The sequence below is a fragment of the Myotis daubentonii genome, chromosome 10, assembly GCF_963259705.1.
Source record: "Myotis daubentonii chromosome 10, mMyoDau2.1, whole genome shotgun sequence".
NCBI lineage: Eukaryota > Metazoa > Chordata > Mammalia > Chiroptera > Vespertilionidae > Myotis > Myotis daubentonii.
In genome coordinates, this window is record NC_081849.1 from 82776181 (window position 1) to 82785167 (window position 8987).

Sequence of the window (8987 nt, forward strand, 5' to 3'; positions counted from 1 at the left end):
AATTATTCAGTATTTGCATCTGACACTAATAAAACTCTCGTTAAACAAAGAAGCTCTTGGGAAAATATCAAAATGCTTTGTAAAGAATCCGCTATACCAGGAAAGCTAAAAATCAAGGGGAAAAGGCTACATACTAGACTAACCATATAACCTCCTGGAAAAGACAAAAGTATGGAGACAGGAAAAGGGTGAGTGGTTGCCAGGGGTTGGTGAGGGAAGGAAAGGGTGGGGGTGGATGGGCAGAGGACTGTGAGGGCAGTGAAACTATTCTATAATGATGGGTACATGCCATCGTACATTGTGCAAGCTCACAGAATGTACACACGAACACCACCAAGAGTGAACCCCGATGCAAACAACCACCTCTGGGTGACGATGATGTGTCAATATCGGCTCGTCGGCTGCAACAAATGTACCATCTGGTGAGTGATGCTGCAAATGGGGGAGGCTGTGCTGGGCGGGAGGCGGTGGGGGGGGCACATGGGGAATCTCTACCTTCCACTCCATGTTGCTGTGAACCTAAAACTGCTCTAAAAAATAAAGTCTATTAAACCATGAGGGTACATTACCTGTGGCAACTCCACTCTTTTCCTACCGCTTACAGCCTTGCAGGTGCGCCATTACCTGTTCAGGGCAGCGCGCCCTTGGCCATAACCCCAAGCTCCGGGGAACTGCTTTCCATCCTCATCGCTCCACGCGATGCCTGCTCTGCCCCTCGAAGCCCACGCACCCTCCACCATGACCTCCACAGACTACGTCCAAAGATGGGGGGAAACGAGGCCCAGACAGCAGACGGAGAGCACAGAGCGAGGCTAGAAGGTGCAGAATTCCTACCGGGAGACGCCTGTGGGAAACGCAGGAGAGAGCAGAGAGGGGGGAAGAATCCCCAGAAAGGAAAACCGCATGAAACTAAACTACCCTAAAATACACACACGGTCTACAAGCATTTCCCTCCTTTAAGAAACGTCTTTGCTGTGCACTGTTCCAATACTCGGGCGGGGTCGTGTGTTTACACCGTGTCCGCCAGCTCCAAGCGAGACGGCTCTTCCAAGGTCGGCCGCAAACGCTGCGGACATTTTTCAACACGAAGATCTAAATAGCGTGTGTGACAGAGGCCTTTACAAAGGCCTCGCCCTCAGAATAAACTTGTGGGTAAAACGGCAAAGATTACATTTTTGGTGATTTACTACATAAGAGAAAAATGGCTCCTTCCACCTTCTGGGCACTCAGTCCAGAACCTGCCAGGAGCCGGGAAACCTCGGAGCTCCCTGAGCCCTGAAACCGCCCCTCAGGAGCGGCTGCTGGGGGCGGGGGGCGGGGGGCGGGCCTGCTCTGGCCACACTGCCCACGGCCGGGAACCGGCACCTAGAAAACCATCAGACCCGGGACATCGTCCCGAGATTCTGGTGGAAGTGCTCTGATGTGCGTTAGTCATCCACAGAGGATAAGCCAGAGGCGGTGAATCCACGGGAGTTCACACAATAGAGAGAGCCTGCTGGTCTCTCTATCCGCGAGCCCCCACCACCCCACACAGCCAACGACTGCTGACAGGCCCTTCCCAAGCCTGTCACACCCAATTCCGAGCACTGCATTTTTTTTTTTCAAATATATTTTTATTGATTTCCAAGAGGAAGGGAGAGGGAGAGAGAGAGAGAGAGAGAAACATCAATGATGAGAGAGGATCATTGATCAGCTGCTTCCTGCATGCCTCCTACTGGGGATTGAGCCCACAACCCAGGCATGTGCCCTTGAACGGAATCGAACCCAGGACCCTTCCGTCCGCAGGCCAATGCTCTATCCACTGAGCCAAGCCGGCTAGGGCTGCATTTTTTAACTGGGTCCACTTCTTGAAAGTCTGCCGCTGGCCCGAAAGGTTGACCTGGCTGTCCTCCCAGACTCTCGGCCACACCCTTCGGCATCCTCGCATCCCTTCTCCTGGTTGTGCTCCAGCTGCAGTGTTCTCTGCAACGCACATCCAGCCCTTTCTCTTCTCTCTACATGGCCTAAGCACATCCATGCTTCCCAGCCTCCAGCTCCTCCCCAGACGCAGGCACCACACAGAGAGCTGTCCCCCTGCCCCCCTCTCCTGGGAAGCACCAGGACCCCACAGCCAAGGCCTCCTAGACACCCCCACCGCCAATGGTGTGCCCGCAGGCACGTTAACACAACACACCCAAGCCTGCGCTCACCCTCTGCCCTCAGACTGGCTCTCTCTTCTCCTTGCCTCTCGCTGACCAGGAACCTGGGAGCCATTCTCCTGTCCCCTTCACATTCAATCACAAAGACCACCACGCTTCCCTCCTCCTAAATATCTTCCCTAAACCTTCTCACTGCTCAGCAGCCCCACTGCCCCTCCTCATCTGAGCGCTCAACCTCCTGTCATGCAGATGAACACTCTGTCCTCAGCTCTGGCCTGCAGTCCTGCCACACCTCCGCGCCCCCCCCCCCCCCCACACACACACACACAACATCCACCCAGCACTGTCAGGGACCTTGCAGTCACACAATCCTCCAGTGGTCATTCGCCTGAGAGGGAAAGCAGGCCCTGACTGAGCTGTCCCTCTCCTTTCACTCCTGACTTTGCCCTTCACACTCTAACTGACCTACAGAGTCCCCAGAACACCTGCTCTCAGAAAGCCATACAGCGACCCATGATGTTAGCTCCTTGCCACCTGCCCCTCCTACTCAGCCTCCAGCACTCAGCACAAACTCAGCCACTGCGCAAGCCCTCCCCTGGCGTCTCCATGGGGACAGAGAGCTCCTGCGAGCCTTCCTGTGCACGTCTCTCCATCGTGGCGAATCACACGGCACACTTTCGGGGTCTGTAGAGATGGCTCCTGTCCTACTAGACTATGAACTCCTTGATCAAGGACAGTGACTTTTCATCTTCGTATCTAGTTCAATGCACATAGCATATTGTGTAAAAAATACAAAAATAAATTAAAGCCTGGCCAGCATGGCTCAGTGGTTGAGTGTTGGCCCATGAACCAGGAGGTCACGGTTCGATTCCCGGTCAGGGCACATGCCCAGGTTGTGGCTCAATCCCCAGGAGGGGATTCTCTCTCAATGATTCTCTCTCTCCCTCTCCCTTCCTCTCTGCAATCAATAAAAATAGAGTTTCTTAAAATATTAAAAAGGAATGAATGAACTATAGGACAAGGAAAGGGCATGAAGACAGCCGCTGGACTTTGAGTAGAGAAAAAACCCAGATCCTAAGGAAGCACACATCTACTACTAAGTCCCCCCCATAAAAAAACAAACAAATGAAGAAATGCAGGGTTATTCAGGTGGCATCGAAGCGATAAGAGAAAAAGCTAATCATTGGACTGAGCAGGCAGTAAGGAGGTCAGAGTCTGCGGCCGAGTGGCTGACTGAAGGCCAGAGATAAAGGGGTTCTTTCTAAGAGGGAAGTCATTCATCGACCTCCGTCCGCCCATGGACAGAGCGAGAGGCCGGCACCTTCCCCTCAGCTCACACACCCCTTTGCCATCGCTCTCCATACCCCTTCCCAGTCCCACAACCAAGTGCCAGGTTCCACGGGGAGCTCCCCTCGTTGGCACCCCCTGTCCTGGCCGGGGGGGTGTCTGGGATGTAAGAGATGGGGAGTCTTTGTTCTGGTAGCAAGGACCAAGAGGCAAGAAAATGGAACTAGTCTTTCCCGGGGACTTCCTCTGTACCAGTAGCAGGCTACGTTACAGGCCTCCATCTGACAGTGATCGCGAGGAGTGGCCCCATTTCCCAGATGAGGAATTTGTGTCCAAGACCACACAGCTGGGCCATGACACAGCCTGTCCCAGACCCCGGGAAGGCAGCCTCCAGAGTATTCCAATAGCTCTGACATCTCACAGGAGGGGGACGTGGTCCAGCCACTCCAGGCTGGAACTCAGAACCCACGATCCTCCAGCACCCTGTTATAAACGTGGGTGAGTCTACAGGACCACTCGCACAGCGGGCGTGCCGTGAGTGAACAAAGCTGTGGGGGCCTGACCTAGGAAGCTAAAAGCTACTCGTTATTTTATTCCTACATAATCACCCCGATCAGCATCACAAACAAAAATGAACTTAAAAATGAGTTTTTGGATCACAAAGGGTCCTTAAATGAGGCTTCCCTTTAAGACTATTTTTCTTCCGCAAAAAAAAGTAAATAAATAAAAAATAAAAATAAAAAACCATGCAGGATAGAAACGATCCCACCTGCTACCTTGTGAGAGCAGTGGCACTGGCAGACCCTGCGGGGACCGGCTTGTCTGGCCGGGCCTCGCTCACCGTGGGCTGTCATTTGAATAAAACACCATCCTCAGCCCTAGAGACGAGGACTTACGATGGAGGCGCCACACACTGTGGCACGCCGGGGGACAGGCCTGTAACGTGCTGACAGCGTGTGCTCCTCGGACACGCGAAACCCAGGGCCTCGTGTGAAATCAGACGTCTGTGGACTCGTCTCCCTTGGCCCGGAGAGCAGCATTCGTTAGACACACTAACTACACGGCTGAGCTGTATTATTAAACCCGCCGCTGGGCAAAATCATGACGCTCGACGCAAAGCATCGGCGGTTTTATGTGACGCTCACTCGCCACAGGCCTTCCTGAAATCGAAAGGAAACCCTGGCTTTCAGACTCAGCTCAGGGCAGTGGGTGTCTCCCGACAGGGGAGCAGTCAGCGCTTCTTCAACACAGGACAGAAGCGCTTCCCCTTCACCTCTCAGGCCGAACCTGTGTGGGCAGGGCTGTGGAACCAGGCATCTGATGGGGGAGTCTGAGTCCATCAGGGGTCAGGCCTCCTCCAGGAAATTCTAGGATGGGCTGTAACAGGCGATTCGCTGTGAAAATGCAAAACCCCAGGAGGCTTAGCACCTTCAGGAAAGTGAAATACTAGATCCTTTCCCACAATCACAAGAAAAGTCCTAAGAATGTGAGGGGTGACCAGAGAGAGACAGGGAGGGAAATTAGCGGGCCAGTGGCTGGTTGCACACACTCCTTGTAACTATGCTCACTGCTCTGTTTCAATAGACGACAAGCTAAGGAGCAGAGAAGTGTTAACAGGCCCAGAGGGCAGGTCTAGCAAAATCAGAGCCAGGAATCAAGCCTGCGTCTAAAAGACTGTCTGCAGCCCTAGCCGGTTCGCTCAGTGGTTGGAGCATTGGCCCGAGGGCTGAAGGGTCTCGGATTCCACTCTGGTCAAGGGCACATTCTTGGGTTGCAGACTCGATTCTGGCCCCTGGCGGTGGTGGGAGAATGTGGGAGGCAACCAATCAATGTGCCTCTCTCACTGTGTGTGTGTGTGTGTGTGCGTGTGTGTGTGTGTGTGTGTGTCTCCTCCTCCCTTCCACTTTCTCTAAAAACCAATGGGGAAAAATATCCTCGGGGAGGATTAATAAAAATAAATAGAAGCCTGTATGTAAAAGGCATGCTACTTCTACTTGAGGATTTGGGGTGAAACAAGAATGGTGGTAAATAGCCAGAAATGTGGAGATCAAAGGCAGACATTTAGAATTTTGCCAAATAGAAATATATAATTATGAAATTAAAAGTCGAAGAAATCAACCCCAACTGCTGACAGTGGCACTGTGAGAGGGAGTTCCGAGGAGACTTGCCTTCTACCTTTTCTATCCTCGCAAGATTCCACTCTTTGTCGCTTTTTTAGACCTATGTAACCAGAAAAAGACACCTTTATCACTCGGATAAAAAATGAGGGGGGGGGGAATGCGGGCCGCGTACAGAAGCCCAGGCGAGTGAACGCCGGTATTTATTTCCCACCGTGACCGTCCCTGCCCTCGCCAGGCCTCCCCGCCTGTGTCACCCGTAAGGGAGAACCCGAACACAGATCCTCGTCTAACGATGATGCGGGCACCACACACTGGCACACTGGAAACTGACCACACTGTTCACTCAGGACATCGCGAGGGCCAGGCAGCCTGGGGAGCTCCTGACGGACAGGCCCAGGAAGGCAGGGAAAGAGCTGCCCCGCCCCGCCCACCAGTGGCCAGCAGAACGGGGAGGCCTTGTACATTACCACTTAGCTGTTGAGAAAATCCTCGGAAAACTGGTGAAGGCTCCACCCAAAGAGCCATCCCCACCAGTCTCCGCGCCCACCATCCCCGCTCATCCACAGATAAAACAATCTCTGTTGAATCCTTGAGGGAACCCATCATCAATTAAACAACTATTCTCGAGGTTTTCAGAAAGACAGTGCTGTGGTCACCGGCCTCGCGATTCAAACACATACAAAGGCAGGTGCAGGCGCAGGCAGCCGGGATGCCAGAGGGCAGCCCCAGTTTCCCATGGGCATCTCAGAGGCGGGTTTCCCGTTCCTGCTGGTGGCTCGCGGAATGGTAACTAATTCAAAGCCTTGGCTTATGTGGGGCCAAAGGGGTGCAGAGGTGCTCCCACCCTTCTGGGAGAGGCTGGGTGTCACGTCACCAACACGAGAGGCGAGAGGCATGGGGAGGGAGGTGCTGGCGGGGAATGGAAAAGCCCCAGGAAAGGGGCCAAGGAAAGAGGCCCCGCTGAACATCACAGCGACCCTCCAAGGGCTTCCATGTGCTGTTTGTTTGGCATATTTTCAGGAGAGAAGAGAATGCTGGTGTGGGGGTCTCACAGCAAGAGTCCTGAGAAGGAGGCCCAGCCTGGCCATTCCCTCCCGGGAAGCTGGGGAGAAGGTCCCCAAAGAAACTCAACGCAGCCACGTTGCTATGTACTCTGTGCTTTATGCTCCCTGTGCTGTATGCACTCTGTGCTGTATGCTCTCTGTGCTGTATGCACTCTGTGCTGTATGCTCTCTCTGTGCTGTATGCTCTCTGTGCTGTATGCACTCTGTGCTGTATGCTCTCTCTGTGCTGTATGCACCCTGTGCTGTATGCACCCTGTGCTCTATGCACCCTGTGCTGTATGCTCTCTGTGCTGTATGCACTCTGTGCTGTATGCACTCTGTGCTGTATGCACTCTGTGCTGTATGCTCTCTCTGTGCTGTATGCACTCTGTGCTGTACGCTCTCTGTGCTGTATGCTCTCTGTGCTGTATGCACTCTGTGCTGTATGCACTCTGTGCTGTATGCTCTCTCTGTGCTGTATGCACTCTGTGCTGTACGCTCTCTGTGCTGTATGCACTCTGTGCTGTATGCTCTCTGTGCTGTATGCACTCTGTGCTCTATGCTCTCTGTGCTGTATGCACTCTGTGCTGTATGCTCTCTGTGCTGTATGCTCTCTGTGCTGTATGCTCTCTGTGCTGTATGCACTCTGTGCTGTATGCTCCCTGTGCTGTATGCTCTCTGTGCTGTATGCACTCTGTGCTGTATGCTCCCTGTGCTGTATGCTCTCTGTGCTGTATGCTCCCTGTGCTGCTATGCACCCTGTGCTGTATGCACTCTGTGCTGTATGCACTCTGTGCTGTATGCTCTCTGTGCTGTATGCTCTCTCTGTGCTGTACGCACTCTGTGCTGTACGCTCTCTGTGCTGTATGCACTCTGTGCTGTATGCTCTCTGTGCTGTATGCACTCTGTGCTGTACGCTCTCTGTGCTGTACGCTCTCTGTGCTGTATGCACTCTGTGCTGTATGCACTCTGTGCTGTATGCACCCTGTGCTGTATGCCCTCTGTGCTGTATGCTCTCTGTGCTGTACGCACTCTGTGCTGTATGCACTCTGTGCTGTATGCACCCTGTGCTGTCTGCTCTCTGTGCTGTCTGCACCCTGTGCTGTCTGCACCCTGTGCTGCTATGCACCCTGTGCTGCTATGCACCCTGTGCTGTATGCACTCTGTGCTGTATGCTCTCTGTGCTGTATGCTCTCTGTGCTGTATGCACTCTGTGCTGTATGCTCTCTGTGCTGTATGCACCCTGTGCTGTATGCTCTCTGTGCTGTATGCGCTCCGTGCTGCTATGCGCTCCGTGCTGCTATGCGCTCTGTGCTTTGGGGTCATGAGGGGTTTTTCCAGGGGTCCCCCTTTTTAAATGCAAAGGTCCCTGTTGGTCACCAGGGGGACTCAGGCTCTTTAATACTCAAACCCAAGAGGTGCGAGGCCCACACTCCGAGGGAGTGAAGGGTCAGGGCCAGCTGCCAGTCACTGGGCACTGAGCCTGGAAACCCTTGGGGCGGGAGTGCGGCCCGGAAGGTGGGAACACGTGGACTTGGGCCCCAAGGTCCCGGGGGACCTGAGCTGGGGATGTAGACCTTGCACCTCTGCCATCTCAGGGCGCCCTGGCTCCCTCCAGCCCTGCTCATTGCTTACTTACCCTTTCTCCCGCTCTTCCTCGGTGAGAAGGGGTAAGTGGCTATTTTGTGCCCAATTTGGCCAAAACCCTAAAAGTAAACATGACAGAGACAGACACGTGTTTTAAAATCCTGAGGGTCCAGCCTGAGGAGCTCCCACCACCTGCCCCACGCTTCCAGGGGGGACAGCGCTCCCTCCCGGCCGGGACTCGCGCGCAGCTGTTCCCCTAGGGCTCAGGGTCGCCCCGAGTCGCCCGAGGAGCAGGCGGCAGGGGCGGCCTCCGATCGGCACGCGCACTCACACACGCTCCCTCTCGCGCCCGCCGGGCAGCCCTCCGCCCCAGCCCCGCCCGCCCGCCCCGCCCGGGCCACCTCCCGGGGAGGGTCCTGGGACCCGCGGACCCCGGCGGCGGCGGCGGCGGCGCCAAGACCACCCGCACAGTTTCAAGGCCCTCCACCCGCCGGCGGCGCCCGCCCTCCGCACCCGCAGCGCAGCTCGGCCCAGGGAAGGCCCGCGCGGCCCCGCCCTCCGCCGGCGGCAAGCCCCGCCCCCGCCCCCCGGCGCGCGGCGGCAGCGCGAGGCCCCGCCCCTGCCGGGTGGCAGCCAAAACCCGGCCGGGATTTACGACGGATCACGACGGGTCGTTCAGCGAGCGGTGGCCCAGCATTTAGTCTAAACTGGGCGCGGCACTGAGGCCCAGGGGGCGACGTGGAGCCTGTGGGACACCGGGCCTCCCGCTGCAGGAGTGCAGGGCGGCGGCTGAGCTCTCCTCTCCGCCCTCC

General features: G+C 55.4%; 1 protein-coding gene across 8 annotated transcripts in view; it reads right to left on the reverse strand.

Annotated features, from left to right (window-relative positions):
• The window catches only part of IMMP2L (inner mitochondrial membrane peptidase subunit 2), a 477803-nt gene extending 469052 nt beyond the window's left edge, over positions 1-8751 (reverse strand). For all 8 annotated transcript variants that reach the window (XM_059655893.1, XM_059655892.1, XM_059655894.1 and 5 more), the window contains exons 1-2: positions 8689-8751; positions 8228-8294 (exon numbers count right to left, since the gene is read on the reverse strand). The gene's annotated coding sequence lies outside the window, so the exon portion shown is untranslated. The remainder of the gene's footprint in view (positions 1-8227; positions 8295-8688) is intronic.
• Between the last annotated feature and the right edge of the window lie 236 nt (positions 8752-8987).